The sequence below is a fragment of the Gorilla gorilla genome, chromosome 1 (assembly GCF_029281585.2).
Source record: "Gorilla gorilla gorilla isolate KB3781 chromosome 1, NHGRI_mGorGor1-v2.1_pri, whole genome shotgun sequence".
NCBI lineage: Eukaryota > Metazoa > Chordata > Mammalia > Primates > Hominidae > Gorilla > Gorilla gorilla.
In genome coordinates, this window is record NC_073224.2 from 230,359,748 (window position 1) to 230,376,184 (window position 16,437).

The window sequence follows — 16,437 nt, forward strand, 5'->3', positions numbered from 1 at the left end:
GCTCTATTCCCCAAGCTGGAGTGCAGTGGTGTGATCTCGGCTCACTGCAACCTCCTCCTCCCGGGTTCAAGAAATTCTCCCACCTCAGCCTCCTGAGTAGCTGGGATTACTGGCACCCACCACTACAACCGGCTAATTTGTGTATTTTTAGTAGAGACAGGGTTTCACCATGTTGGCCAGGCTGGTCTCGAACTCCTGACCTCAGGTGATCTGCGCATCTCCGCCTCCTTAACTGCTGGGATTACAGGCGTGAGCCACTGCACCTGGCCCACATTACTATTTCAAGGCACCTGTTAAGCCTTGAAATATTGGAACACATCAAAAATGGAGCTGGGCGCGGTGGCTCACACTTGTAATCCCAGCACTTTGGGAGGCCAAGGCAGGTGTATCACTTGAGGTCAGGAATTCGAGACTAGCCTGGCGAACATGGTGAAACCCCATCTCTACCAAAAACACAAAAATTAGCCAGAAATAGTGGTGTGTGCCTATAATCCCAGCTACTGGGGAGGTTGAGGCAGGAGAATCACTTGAACCCGGGAGGCAGAGGTTGCACTGAGCTGATATTAATGCACTGCACTCCAGCCTGGGTGACAGAGTAAGACTTCATCTCAAGAAAAAAAGAGAAATGAAAATTAGAAAGTTATTGAATGAATCCAACCACTATTTGAAAGAAGCTTTTTTTTTTTTTTTTTTTTTTTTTTTTTTGAGACAGAGTCTCCCTCTGTCGCCCTAGCTGAAGGGGAGTGGCACGATCTTGGCTCACTGCAAGCTCCACCTCCCAGGTTCACGCCATTCTCCTGCCTCAGCCTCCTGAGTAGCTAGGACTACAGGCACCCGCCACCACGCCCAGCTAATTTTTTTGTATTTTTAGTAGAGACGGGGTTTCACCGTGTTAGCCAGGATGGTCTTGATCTCCTGACCTTGTGATCCGCCCGCCTCGGCCTCCCAAAGTGCTGGGATTACAAGCGTGAGCCACCGCGCCTGGCCATGAAAGCTCTTTTTAAAGATCTTACTATGTACTTCAGAAAAGCATTTGGTAATGAAGCATTCATTACAAATACAGTGTTATTTCTGAAATCTAAGGTTGACAAGTATGTAAATGATTAGTGTGTGTGTATTTATGTAATGTAGTATATAGTGGAATCACAGATTAAGTCATTTTGGAGTGTAATTAACTGCATGTTACCAGTATTCAGAAAAGACCCTGGTATAAAGTAGATGCTCAGTAAATATTCTGTGATAATGTTTATCCATCCTAGGTAAGTTAGCAGCCAAAATTTGGAAATGAACCACACTACAGCAAAATTACTTTTTTGACTGAAATGCATGAAGTCTCACCACCCACATTAAAAGTGATTTATCATGTCATTAATCCAGTCACACTATATTTCAGGGACTGACTATGAATGCTTTAAAGCTTAATCTTTCTCCCTCACTCATACACACAAAGCTTTAGCTCCTCATATTTGAAATGAAACAGAATCTTTATGGCATGTGGTCATGAAATCTCCTCAAAGACTGGATATCTCAACCAATCTACTCCTTTGAGGCAAGGCCACATCCCAGGCTATCAGTGAGATCAGGATTAAAAAATAAATTTGTCTCGCACAGCTGTTGCTCAGTACACAAATAGCAACAGTTGCTACGGTGCTTAATTCTCTCTCTTGCTGGATTCCACTGGGTACAGCCACGCATTTATGTTCCAACCTCAAATGCTGACAGAGTATTAATAAAGCTCACACTGTACATAATCATGTGACAAGGAGACATGGTTCTAGAAGGAACATCTCTCCACATGCAAACGGTAATCCAAGCAAAGAAGTGTGCTTCTAACCAAAGAGGAATTAAATGCAAGATTTAAAAAACAGCCAACATTCACAGAACACTTACTCTGAGCCATAAGTACTTTCTGTCTATGAACCTTTTTTTTTCTGAGACAGGATCTAACTCTGATGCCCAGACTGGAGTACAGTGGTACAACCACAATTCACTACAGACTCAACCTCCTGGGCTCCAGTGATCCTCCCACCTCAGCCTCTGGAGTAGATGGGACCACAGGTTCATGCCACTACACCCGGCTAATTATTTTTCTTTTTTGTAGAGATGGGAGTCTCACTATGTTGCCCAGGCTGGTCTCAAACTCCTGGGCTCAAGCCATCCTCATGCCTCAGCTTCCCAAAGTGCTGGGATTACAGGTGTGAGCCACCACACCAGACCTACTAACCTATTTGATGCTCCCAAGCACTCAATGAGGCAGATGTTTCATTACCCCCATTTTACAGATAGATAAACCATCACAGAGAGGTTAAATAAGTTATTCATGGCTCCAGAGCTAGCTAGTGGCAGATTCAGGATGCAATTTTGGAGAGTTTGGCTCCAGAGTTCACACTCTTAGCCAAGACACCATCATTTAAATGCTTATTCCCTATATGCAGCATTGTCAAGGCTAAAGGCAGGAAGGCATTTTCATGGAAATACATGTGCACACCTACATGTATGTGGCCACCCCAGTAAAATCACACTGTAGGCATTGTTTAAAATTCTCTTTATTGGCCAGGCACAGTGGCTCACATCTGTAATCCCAGCACTTTGGGAGGCTGAGGTGGGCAGATCACCTGAGGTCAGGAGTTGCAGACCAGCCTGTCCAACATGGTGAAACCCCATCTCTGTTAAAAATATAAAAAATCAGTGCAGCGTGGTGGGGCACGCCTGTAATCCCAGCTACTCGGGAGCTGGGACAGGAGTAAGTAAGACAGGAGAATTGCTTGAACCCGAGAGGTGGAGGTTGCAGTGAGCCAAGATCACACCACTGTAACTCCAGCCTGGGTACAAAAGAGCAAAACTCCATCTCAAAACAAAAAAAAAACTGTCTTTATGACCTGGCTCGGTGACTCACACTTATAATCCCAGCACTTTGGGAAGCTCAGGCAGGAGGATCGCTGGAGTACAGGAATTTGAGACCAGCCTGGGCAACATGGTGAAATCTCATCTCCACAAAAAATACAAAAGTTAGCTAGGCATGGTGGTGTGTGCCTGTACTCCCAGCTACTCAGGGGGCTTAGGTAGGAAGATCACCTGAGCCCAGGGAGGTCCAGGCTGCAGTTAGCCAAGATTGTGCCACTGCACTCCATCCTGGATGACAGACTAAGACCCTGTCTCAAGTAACAACAACAACAACAACAACAAAAAACCCCACAAAAACAAAGAACCTCTCATTTAAAAGTGGGAACTGATGGCTGGGCACGGTCACTCACTTCTGTAATCCCAGCACTTTGGGAGGCTGAGGGGGGTTGATCACTTGAGGTCAGGAGTTTGCGACCAGCCTGGCCAACATGGTGAAACCCCGTCTCTACAAAAAATACAAAAGTTAGCGAGGCATGGTGGCAAGCACCTGTAATCCCAGCTACTTGGGAGGCTGAGGCGGGAGAATTGCTTGAACCTGGGAGGCGAAGGCTGCAGTGAGCTGAGATTGCACCACTGCACTCCAGCCTGGACAACAGAGCAAGATTCCATCTCAAAAATAAATAAATAAATAAATAAATAAATAAATAAATAAATAAATAAATATAAAAGTGGGAACTAGGAGGACTGTAGTTCCTAAAAGATCTAAAAGATGAATGACCACACAAACTCTACCAAGAAAACGGAAATGAGTGTCATATTGTGTGAGTCAGATTCTAGGTTTCGGTAGCTCAGCAATAAGAACAATGATGACACAAGGCATGCCCTCTGAGGTAGTCCTCACCGCTCAAAAACATGGTTATAATAAACACTCCTAGCCTCTAGAAAATTTGCTGTCAAAAAACTTTTAAGCCTCTGCACCATAAGACAGGGCCAAAAAATAAATGATAAAGCTTTTTTTTTTTTTGAGACAGAGTTTTGCTCTTGTTGCCCAGGCTGGAGTGCAATGGTAGGATCTCGGCTCACTGCAACCTCCGCCTCCCGGGTTCAAGTAATTCTCCTGCCTCAGCCTGCCACGTATCTAGGATTACAGGCATGCATCACCACACCTGGCTAATTTTGTATGTCTAGTAGAGACAGGGTTTCACCATGTTGGTCAGGCTGTTCTCAAACTCCTGACCTCAGGTTATCCACCCACCTCAGCCACCCAAAGTGCTGGGATTACAGGGGTGAGCCACCGCGCCCAGCCAATAAAGCTTTTAAGCCATATTTCACTCAGCCTTTTAGCTACCAATTCTACCAAGAATGACTGAAAGACTACTCAGATTTTATCGCTTTGTTCTCTTTTCCTTAGTAAAAAAAAAAAAAGAAAGGAAAAACTACACCAATGAGTTAACTTCCTCAATTCACATGAAATCCTTTTCCTCTTCCTCAATATTCCTTTCTCCCAGACTTTTAAAGCTTCTGAAACTAATAGATTTTCCTAACTTATATCTTCAAAACCAAGCTGCTTTTATTTTATTTATTTATTTTTTTGAGACAGTCTAGCTCAGCTGCCCAGGCTGGAGTGCAGTGGCACGATCTCGGCTCACTGCAACCGCTGTCTCCTAGGTTCAAGTGATTCTCCTGTCTCAGCCTCCCGAGTAGCTAGGATTACAGGCACCCGCCATCATGCCTGGCTGATTTTTGTATTTTACTAGAGACAGGGTTTCACCATGTTGGCCAGGCTGGCCTTGAACAGGATCCTTACCTCAGGTGATCCACCCGCCTCGGCATCCCAAATTGCTAGGATTACAGGTGTGAGCCACTGCACCCGCCCCCAAGCTGCTTTTAAAATAACTGCTTCTATCAACAACTAATCCATTTTTTTTCCCCAGACAGCGTCACAGTCTGTCACCCAGGCTGGTGTACAGTGGCTCAATCATGGCTTACTGCAGCCTGCAACTCCTGGGCTCAAGTGAACCTCTAACCTCTGCCTCCCAAGTAATTGGGCCTATAGGTGTGCACTACCATGCCAAGCCAAATTTTAATTTTTTTTGCAGAGATGGGGCTTTGCCATGTTGCCTAGGCTGGACTGAGACTCTTGGCTCAAGCAATCCTCTTTCCTTGCCCTCCCAAAGTCATGAGCTACCATGCCTGGCCTAATATTCTAAACATATGAAAGAACAACTTAAAAATACGGTATTTACAAAAATTAGCTGGGCGTGGTGGCAGGCACCCGTAACCCCAGCTACTTGGGAGGCTGAGGCAAGAGATCTGCTTGAAACCAGAAGGCAGAGGTTGCAATGACCCAAGATTGCACCACTGCACCCCAGCCTGGGCAACAGAGCGAGGCTCCGTTTCAAAAAAAAAAAAAGTTAAGAAATACTGTATTTAGGTGTTTTTTATGACCTTGGGTATGACTGCATGTCTGTGTCCTCTCTAAAATTGAGGTAATACCTAGTTTACAGAATTAAAGGAGTGAAACACTTACACATATGTTAATTTTTCTTAAATAGGTATTTTACCTTGTTTTAAACTCTCAATATTCAGTAGGTATGATAATATTCCATTTGATCTTTAAACCAAGGTAAGAAAAACACACTAGGCCCAGGTTTAGTGGCTCAAGCCTGTAATCTCAACACTTTAGGAGGCCAAGGTGGGAGGATCACCTGAGCCCACGCGTTCGAGACTAGCCTGGGCAACATAGTGAGACCCCATCTCCACAAAAAATAAAAAGCAACAACAAAAAAAGAAAAGTTCACTAACTGATAAACTAAAGCACAATGTAAGAATTCTGTTTCTTTTCTCTTTTAGAGACAGGGTCTTGCTCTGTCGCCCTAGGCTGGAGTACAGTGGTGAGATTACAGCTCACGCATCCTCAGCCTCCTGGGCTCAAGTGATCCTCCCACCTCAGTCTCCTGAGTAACTGGGACCACAGGCACGTGCCACCATGCACAGCTAATTTGTTTATTTTTTTTGTAGAGACAGGGTCTCCCTAGGTTGCTCCAGCTGGTCTCGAACTCCTGGGCTGAAGCAATTCTCCTGTTTTGGCCTCCCAAAGTGCTAGGATTACAAGTGTGGGCCACCGGACCCAGCCAAGAGCCTATTTCTTGCCAACAGTCAAAGTACGACATTCAAGTCCTTACTTAAATGTGTCAACAAATCTCTGATGCTCCCCCAACATCATATATCCTGAAAGTGCTTGGACCATGTCTTATGGATCCTCTATACTGCCCTATACCAAGGACTCAAATGAATGCCCTCTATGTGTCATGTACAACTCTGATTAAATTCCATTTTCAAGAGCATAAAAACAGTGTATAGCTGTGCAATATATACATAAAATACCAGTAGATTTTACTAACATTCACAGAAAAAAAAAAGAGGATTGTACTACTGAAAGACTGGGCATAATTAACACAGTAGTTCTTGTATCAAGGTCAACTGAGCTAAAATAGTGTATTGGACTTCTAATTTGTTTCACAGAAAGCATGCACATAAAAACAGAATTACAGTAATGAAGGAACACATTCAACATATAAACCACATTTTCACCCACAAGCTGTTACGAATTTAGTACCCACCCCCAGGGTCACATAGAATCAGCATGTAGGCTTTGTCTAGGACAAGTCGCCACTTTTCCTGCAAAGAATGGACTCCAGGAATATTTTTGAGGACTAGAGTCAGAAAATAACTCTTTTAAAAGTATTATACACTTCATATTGTTTTACTTCCTATAATCCACCTTTTCAAGCTGCTTTTCAAGGCCTCTTTTACAGCTTCTGTGCCTGAGGTCGTTTCTTCAATCTAGGTTACTCTGGACACACAGCATACTCCAGACCTGGACCCTACAAGCAACATTCCACAGACGATCTGGGAGCCATCTTTGGCTTTTTTCTTTCATCCTCCACATCTGATGTACCCTATCAGTTCTACTTTCCAAATATGGCTTCTCCCCACCACCATCGTGACCACCCTGGTTCAACCACCACTTCTCTCACTTGGATGACTGTAATAACTCCAGTTATTACCAGATGACAGAACACATCAACCACTGCAGCATGTTTGGAAACTTTGCTCTCCATTTGTATAACATAAAGACTCCCATGAGAACGACATCTTTCATCATCAGAAATCCATGAGTCCCAGTATCTGGTGTTGCAGGGGCAGCGAGAGAGATGGGTCCATTCATACATTAAAAGATTATGTCAGCTGAGCACAGTGGCTCACACTTGTAATCTCAGCACTTTGGGAGGCTGAGGTAGGAGGATCACTTGAGCCCAGGAGTTTGAGACCAGCCTGGGCAACATAATGAGATCTTATCTCTACTAAAAATACAAAAAATTAGCCAAGAATGGTAGCGTGCGCCTGTAGTCCCAGTTATTCAGGAAGCTGAGGCAGAAAGATCATTTGCACCCAGGAAGTTGAAGCTACAGTGAGCCGTTACTGCACCACCACACTCAATCCAGCCTGGGCAACATAACGAGACCCTGTCTCAACAACAACAACAACAACAAAATTGACCCAATATTCAATGATCAAAAGGTAAAGTGACCTTAAAAATATTTCTAGAAGACATTTTCAAAGATGTTACCGATGAAGTAGAATGCTGTAGAGCAGGTGGCCCCACCCCTGGGCCAGAGACCGGTACTGTCCATGGCCTATCAGGAACCAGGCCACACAGGAGAAGGTGAGCAACAGGCGAGCATCTGTCAGATCAGTAGCGGCATCAGATTCTCATACCAGCATGAATCCTATTGTGAACTGCACATGTGAGGGATCTAGGTTGCCCGCTCCTTATGAGAATCTAACTAATGTCTGATGATCTGAGATGGAACGGTTTCATCCCGAAACCATACACTCCCACCCCCGTCTGTGGAAAAATTATCTTCCACAAAACCGGTCCCTGGTGCCAAAAAGGTTAGGGACCACTGCTGTAGAGGCTTTAATGTGATCCCACTCTAAGTATCTAACATTACCCTAGGTCCATCTATAAGCATGTAATAAACTCTGTAAGCCTTCATTTTTAATTTTCTTATCTGTAATATGGGCATATTAATAATAGTGCCTAACTATACAGAACTGTCATTTAATTCTCAGATTTTGACTCAAGGCCTAGCATAAAGTAAATGTTCAAAATATTCTTTCATTTAACAAATACTTGCATGTCTACCATGACCTACAGATACCTAGTGAAAACAAGTCCCTGCCCACATGGAGCTTACATTCTAATGACAGCATCAGACAATTAACTAATACAAATAGCATAATGTTGGAAAGAAAAATAAAACCGGGTTAGGAGATAAAAGATCACAGTGAAAGTGGTAGAGGTGGCTATTTTAGATAAAAGCAAACAAGCTGCCACCTCTGAGGAGATATTTGAGCAGGAATCTGAATGAAGTTTAAGGAACAGCAAGACCAGCAGTGTAGCCAGGTGGGCACACAATGACCAAATGTGAAATCAGATAGCCAGCCAGAGGCCAAAAAATTCTGTGAGGTTGTGTGGCCAAAGTGAGGATTTTTAGTTTTATTCTAAAAGTGATAAGGACTGGTCGCAGTGGTTCACACCTGTAATCCTAGCACTTTGGGAGGCCTAGGTGGACATATTGCTTGAGCTCAGGAGTTCGATACCAGCCTGGCCAACATGGTAAAACCCTGTCTCTACTAAAAATACAAAAATTAGCTGGGTGTGGTAGCACGCACCTGTAGTCCCAGCTATTTGGGAGGCTGAGACACGAGAATAGCTTGAACCTGGGAGGCAGAGGCTGCAAGTGGGGCTAGATCATGCCACTGCACTCCAGCCTGGGCGACAGAGGCTCTGACTCTGACTACAAAAAAATTTTAAAATTACCATTAATTAAAACGAAATAAATGTGACAGGAAACCAGTGAAGAATTTTAAGCAGAGGGGTGACATAATCTGATTTATATTTCTTTTTTTTCTTTGAGACAGAGTCTCACTCTGTCGCCCAGCAGGCTAGAGTGCAGTGGCATGATCTCAGCTCACTGCAAACTTCGCCTCCCAGGTTCAAGCGATCCTCCTGCCTCGGCTTCCTGAGTAGCTGGGACTATGGGCGTGCACCACCATGCCCGGCTAATTTCTGTATTTTTAGTAGAGACGGGGTTTCACCACCTTGGCCAGGCTGGTCTCCAACTCTTGACCTCGTGATCCGCCCACCTCGGCCTCCGAAAGTGCTGGGATTACAGGCGTGAGCCACCACACCCAGCCCTGATGTATATTTCTAAAATATGACTGGCTACTGCATGGAAACAAGGGCAAAAGCAGAGAGACAGGAGGCTATTGCAGCACTTATCTTGACTAGAGTAGAAATGGCAAAAAGTAACTGATTCAGGATATATTGTGAAGGCAAAGATGGCAAGACTTACTGATTGATGTATGTGGCCTATGAGAAAAACGGAGAAGGTAAGAATGACTCCAATATTTTTGGTCTAGGCAACTAAAAGAATTGATAAAAATAAAGGAGGAGCCACTCTGGGTGGTCAGGAAGGGAAAAAACAATAGTTATGTTTAGGACATGTTGAGTTTGAGATGCTTCTGTGGCCTTCAAGTAGAGTTCAGCTGGCAGCTGGGTAGCCAAGTCTATACTTCTAGAGAGAGGTCCAGGCTACAGAAGTGAATCTGGGAGTTATCACCATCTCAATGACATTTAAGCCCCCAGAACTAGAAGAAATCATCTAGGGCGTCTCTCTTTTCTGGAGAGAGAGATCTGAGGACAAAAGCCTGGTGGACTTTTAACCTAAGGAGGTAAAGAATAACCAACCTGGGAGGAAGGAAGGCAATTAGGAGAGTATGGGGTACTAAGAGCCAAGAAAATGAACTGTTTGAAGTAGTCAGTCACGTTATATTCCCTACCTTTATTACAATGATTATCATCATAACCACTTACAGGACTCTCTAGAAGAATGAGTTCAGGCTATCTCCTGATTTCCCCAATAACTTGCTCTGCTCACTCTCACCTCCGGGCCTTGCCTCTTGGTTACCATCCAAATCCCATGTGGTTTCAAGGCTGTTTTCCTAAATTTTCCTTCATAAATCTAAAAGGCAGCTTTAACATCTAAGACCTAAATGTATTTTTTTCCAAGTCCAAAGGAAAAATGATCCTTCCTTTATCCTCTCCATACAACTTTTGTATCTTTTCCCTTTTGTCTTCAGGTTTTTTATTCCTAATGGTGTAGCCAACACTAACCTTAGGAGAGCTGGAGAAGGGCAGGACACTATAATTTCCATAAAGACTGACTTGAAGACTTTTATCCAAGATAAACGTAAATGCTATCAAAATGACTATCACAAAATGTTTCAAAGGTCTTAGTTTACTGATGAACCACAACTGACCATCTTCTCTTTCTTGAAGAAGCTTCAAGTTAAGACTTAAGACAGTCTACTAAATTCCCTAATTTTACCCCCTTTTCTCCCTGCCTTATTCACAACTTTGCTACTTTAGCATAAAGATGCAGAAATAACACTTTAATTACTGAGCCCTAGAAAATAAGGCAGTCAAAACAAGATTAGTATTTAAACGCCTTTTAATTCCCCAGAATAAATTTATCTAATATCTCAGTGTCTAGTAATTATACTGTTGTTGGCAAACTACTAAAGATTTTGCCTGCAACTATAATTAATGTTATCTGTGTGGCAACACTGTAACTTTATATTAACTTTAGTAACCAAGCACGTTTACGGCTTGTTAAAAATCCCAGTGACATCTTCAGCACAATCTTCCGCTCTAAAAGCCTCCTACAGCAACAATTAAGAAAAATGGCGACCGGGCGTGGTGGCTCATGCCTGTAATCTCAGTCCTTTGGGAGGCCGAGGCGGGCGGATCACGAAGTCAGGAGATTGAGACCATCCTGGCTAAAACAGTGAAACCCTGTCTCTACTAAAAATACAAAAAAATTAGCCGGGCGTGGTGGTGGGCGCCTGTAGTCCCAGCTACTCCGGAGGCCGAGGCAGGAGAATGGCTTGAACCCGGGAGGCGGAGCTTGCAGTGAGCGGCGATCACGCCACTGCACTCCAGCCTGGGCGACAGAGCAAGACTCCGTCTCAAAAAAAAAAAAAAAAAAAGAGGGCCGGGAGCAGTGGCTCAGGCCTGTAATCCCAGCACTTTGGGAGGCTAAAGCGGGCGGATCACCTGAGGTCAGAAGTTCGAGACCAGCCTCAACATGGGGAAACCCTGTCTCTACTAAAAATACAAAAATTAGCCAGGCGTAGTAGTGCATGCCTGTAATCTCAGCTACTCGGTAGGCTGAGGCAGGAGAATTGCTTGAACCTGGGAGGCGGAGGTTGCGGTGAGCCGAGATCGGGCCATTGCACTCCAGCCTGGGCAACAAGAGCGAAACTCCATCTCAAAAAAAAAAAAAAAGAAAAGAAAAAAAAGAAAAATGGCACACAATAAAAATATTTTATACACTGCTTATATTTTAAAACCATAAAACCAAAACCCACAGGCAACTCGCTCCCCTCCTCACAATATAGAAACATAGTAAAACCTATTGCCATAAAGATTTGAGCAAAAGATCTATAAAGTTCCTTAATCATTTACAACAAATTTAGTTTCCCATTTTTTTATAAAACAGGGATAAATGTACTATACATATTCACTGTATACTCGATCCCAGAGTATTAAAAAACAAATATACAATAGGAAAATAGGAAAAAAATTATAACTCTTCTATAAAACATGTTACTTAGCATACACATTGAATAAACAATCAATTAACAATTCTGCTCTTCCTAAGCAAATTTTGAATGATTCTAAAGAGATATGATTTGCAAGGCCTAGATTTCACTCAACCTAAAATGCCCAAAGACATGTAAACTGATAATCATCTGCCCCTTCCCCCCAGCTTTTTCCTCATAATTTCCCTCCATCAAGAAAATAAATCAAAATAAATTTTAATCTAAGTTAAATTCAAATTAAGCATAGACATTCAGCATTACTGCACAGAATAGTAAAACTTAATAAATATTGTGAGAGGTGATATGCTCTCCAATAGTAAGGGTTCTGGAGACAGCCCAACTTCATTTTCTACTTCCCTCAATTAATAGATATGTGAGCCCAGGCAAGACAGCCAATAATACCTCTTTGTATCAATTCCTTCATCTGTGAAATGGGGAAAGAGTACCTGCCATATAATTATTGCAAGGATTCAGTAAGTTAAAATCTGCCTAATTGTGCCTGGTACAACTTAAGTGTTTGTTGTTGTTAATTACTAATTATGGTATTTTTTTCCCCCACTAAAAGGCAATTGTTTTTTGAGATGCAGTCTTGTTCTGTCACCCAGGCTGGAGTGCAGTGGCACGAACTTGGCTCACTGCAACCTCTGCCTCCCAGGTTTAAGCTTTCTTCCCACCTCAGCCTCCTGAGTAGCTAGGATCACAGGCATGTGCCACCAGGCCCAGCTAATTTTTTTGTATTTTTAGTAGAGACAGGGTTTCACCATGTTGGCCAGTCTGGTCTCGAACTCCTGAGCTCAAGTGATTCACCTGCCTCGGCCTCCCAAAGTGCAGGGATTACAGGCGTGAGCCACCACACCTGGCCTAAAAAGAATTGTAAAATCTCCCATTTTGCCTCCTCAAGTTTATTCACAGCTAAAGGAACACATGTCAGTAACAGACTGGAACAATGTGGTGCGGAAAGAGTAAGTGTAGTTAAATCATTTCCTCATTGTGTTGCTTCTGATACTTCTGGCCCCACAGTTTTCTGGTAAGCCAAAACCAAAAGGGCTTCTCAGACATGACCTACCTTTCCCTGCCATCCTTCTCAATTACAATTCATGCACCACATAACGACCTGTCCATCAGCGGGCTGCATACATGAAGGTCCACATATATGAGTGGTCCCATAAGATTATATTAATAGGCCGGGCGCAGTGGCTCACGCCTGTAATCCCAGCACTTTGGGAGGCTGAGGCGGGCAGATCACAAGGTCAGGAGTTTGAGACCAGCCTGGCCAACACGGTGAAACCCTGTCACTAGTAAAAATACAAAAATTAGCTGGGCATGGTGGTGGGCACCTGTAATCCCAGCTACTTGGGAGGCTTAGGCAGGAGAATTGTTTGAACCCAGGAGGCGGAGGTTGCAGCGAGCCAAGATTGCACCATTGCACTCCAGCCTGGGTGACAGGGCAAGACTCCGTCTAAAAAAAAGATTATATTAATAATATCGTATTGTTACTATCATATTTGTACCCTTTCTATGGTTAGATATGTTTAGATCCGCAAATACCACCAATGTCTTACAATTTCCTACAGTATTCAGTACAGTAACATGCCATTCAGGTTTATAGCCTAGGAGCAACAGGCTATACCACAGAGCCTACGTATGGAGTAGGCTATGCCCTGTAGGTTTGTGTAAGTACACTCTATGCTGTTTGCACAACAAAATCACCTACCGACACATTTCTCAACGCGTGACTGTATTTAGACGCCCTTTCTCGGTGCTCTCCTAATAGTCATCACATTGCTTTGATTATTTATCTCTATCTAAGACAATACTAAAATCTCTCTGAAAGCTTTGACACCTAGGCTTGCTGAATAACAAAAACCTAATTTCCTATAGGTGCTCTCAAAAACCTAACTTCGTATTTCTTATTCTTATCACCTGTATGTATGTACAAGGCATTCATCCCTAAACAACACAACTAAGAACAGCTTTCACCTATACAATGCACATTCCTTGATAAACAGGTACTACCGAAAACTGAACTATGAATGCCCACTTTGTCTGACATAGAGACAGAAGTAGCATCCCTTTCACGGTCTTGTGAACTGCATTCCAGACTTTGCTAACTGCCATTACACCACTTCGCACTTCACTAGGCAACTACCAAAAGCAATCACCACCACGATATTGGCTAGACTTTTAAAAACGAACTCCAAAACACCTCTTGAGAGTTGCAAAGAAGGCATTAAAAAAAAAAAAAATTGGGCATGGTTGCTTTCTCCTATGAGAAACCAACAAATGCATATATAAAGGCAGCACAAAGTTTACTTTGGATTTTAATTATGACAATCTCAAAGACTACAACAACAACATGCAAAGCACAAAGAAAGAGGATGTTTCCACCAAGATGACTTTTTCCAGTACTTCTCTTAGCCATTTTGACATGAAAAATATTTATTTAGGTAAAGAAGCTTATTAAATTATATCATGTAATAAAAAGAAACTCCGAATACACAATAGCAAAAACTGCCTCCAACTTAGTGATAGGTTCAATTATTTCTGCCTTTAAACTTATATTCCCACTGAAAATTTAGACACTAAAACTAACCACAGGCTTGGCATGGTGGCTCATGCGTGTAATCCTAGCACTTTGGGAGGCTAAGGCAGGAGGATCCCTTCAGCCCAGGAGTTCAAGACCAGCCTGGGCAATATAGTGAGACTCCATCGCTCCAAAAAAATTAAAAATTAGCTGGGTGTGGTGGCTGTAGCCCCAGTTACTAGGGGAGTGAGGTAGGCGGATCACTTGGCCCCAGGAGGTTGAGGCTGCAGTGGGCCATGATTGTGCCACTGTATTCAGTCTGTGCAACAGAGCAAGACCTCGTCTCACACACACACACACACAAAACTAACCACAAGAACAACTTACATAATTTTTCAAATAGTATGCTATATAGTATACGTGATTTCATTTGATCCTCACAACCTGAGACAGCAGACTGGGAAGGCATCAGCAATATTTCCACTCAATAAATGAAGAACCTAAGGCTCAAGTGTCTGATAACAGAGGATGAATATAAATGAAGTATGGTTCATAAATAGAATAGAATATTAAGCAGCTACTGAAATCATGTTCTTGAGGAATATTTAAGAAATGAGGGCCAGGTGTGGTGGTTCACACTTGTAATACTAGCATTTTAGGAGGCCAAGGTAGGAGGATTACTTGGGGCCAGGAATTCAAGACCAGCCTGGGCAACAAAGTGAGAACCCTGTCTCTACCAAAAAAAAAAAAAAAAAAGAACTACCCATAAATTCTTAAATCCATTCAATCCATTTTTATATTAATTTTTCATGTTATTGAAAGTAATGGATATATCACAAGAAGAAAACAATATTTAAGGTAATTTCCATAACATCTTCTAGCCATCCAACTCTATGCAATCCTCTTTCTGCACTCTGAGTGCTATTTACGATGGCACTTCTAGATCACTATGGAATTAAAAATGGTTCATAAAAATGGTCCATAAAAAATGGTTTTTATGGAATTAAAAATGTGGTGGCTCATGGCTTTAATCCTAGCACTTTGGGAGGACAAGACAGACGGATTACTTGAGGTCAGGAGTTTGAGACCAGACTGGCCAACATGGTGAAACCCCACCTCTACCAAACATACAAAATTAGCCAGGTATGGTGGCACCCACCTGTAGTCCCAGCTACTTGGGAGGCTGAGGCAGGAGAATCACTTGAACCCGGGAGGCAGAGGTTGCAGTGAGCTCAGATCGCACCACTGCACTCCAGCCTGGGCAACAAAGTGAGACTCCGCCTCATAAATAAATAAATAAATAAGGTTTGGCAGGGTGTGGTGGCTCACGCCTATAATCCCAGCACTTTGGGAGGCTGAGGCGGGCGGATCACGAGGTCAGGAGTTCAAGACCAGCCTGGCCAATATGGGGAAACCCTGTCTCTGCCAAAAATACAAAAATTAGCAGCTGGGCATGGTGGCTTATGCCTGTAATCCCAACACTTTGGGAGGCCAAGGCGGGCCGATCACGAGGTCAGGAGACCAAGACCATCTTGGCTAACACGGTGAAACCCCATCTCTACTAAAAATACAAAAAAATTTGCCAGGCATGGTGGCGGGCGCTTGTAGTCCCAGCTACTCGGGAGGCTGAGGCAGGAGAATGGCATGAACCCAGGAGGCAGAGCTTGCAGTAAGCCAAGATTGCGCCACTGCACTCCAGCCTGGGTGACAGAGCAAGACTCCATCTCAAAAAAAAAATTAGCCAGGCATGGTGGTGGGCGCCTGTAGTATTCGCTAATCAGGAGTCTGAGGCAGGAGAATCCCTTGAAGCCGGGAGGCAGAGGTTGCAGTGAGCCGAGACTGTGCCACTGCACTCCAGCCTGGGCTACAGATCAAGACTCCGTCTCAAAAAAATAATAATAATAAAATAAAATAAAAAATAAAAATGAAAACGGTTCAATATCTAGGAACACATTTGTGTTCCAACGTTGGTCCTGAATATTAAAGTATATAATTACACTTTTAAAAAAAACCAACAAAACTAGTTGTAATATACCCATATAACAAAATTTCAAAAGTTGTATAGAAAAATAGTAACATTAAAAATACTAGAAAATAATTTGTTCAGCAGCAATAGAATAGAAAAATTAGAAGATAGAAAAAGCAAACTAAAAAACAGTACATATAATCCAATTACATAAAAATCTTAATATGTGTAAAATGCAAGGAAAAGATTAGAGGAATACAGATCCAGATGTTAATGGTAGTTCTCTCTGCGTGGTGACATTGGAAATAATTTTGCTTGTGTCTGTATTCATCAAAACTGAAAGAACGGGCAGATCACTTGAGCCCAA

The 16,437-nt window shown here is 42.9% G+C and overlaps 1 protein-coding gene across 15 annotated transcripts in view; it reads right to left on the bottom strand.

The window, feature by feature from the left end:
* The window catches only part of KIF1B (kinesin family member 1B), a 173,699-nt gene that overhangs the window by 128,817 nt on the left and 28,445 nt on the right, over positions 1 to 16,437 (bottom strand). The window lies entirely within an intron of this gene.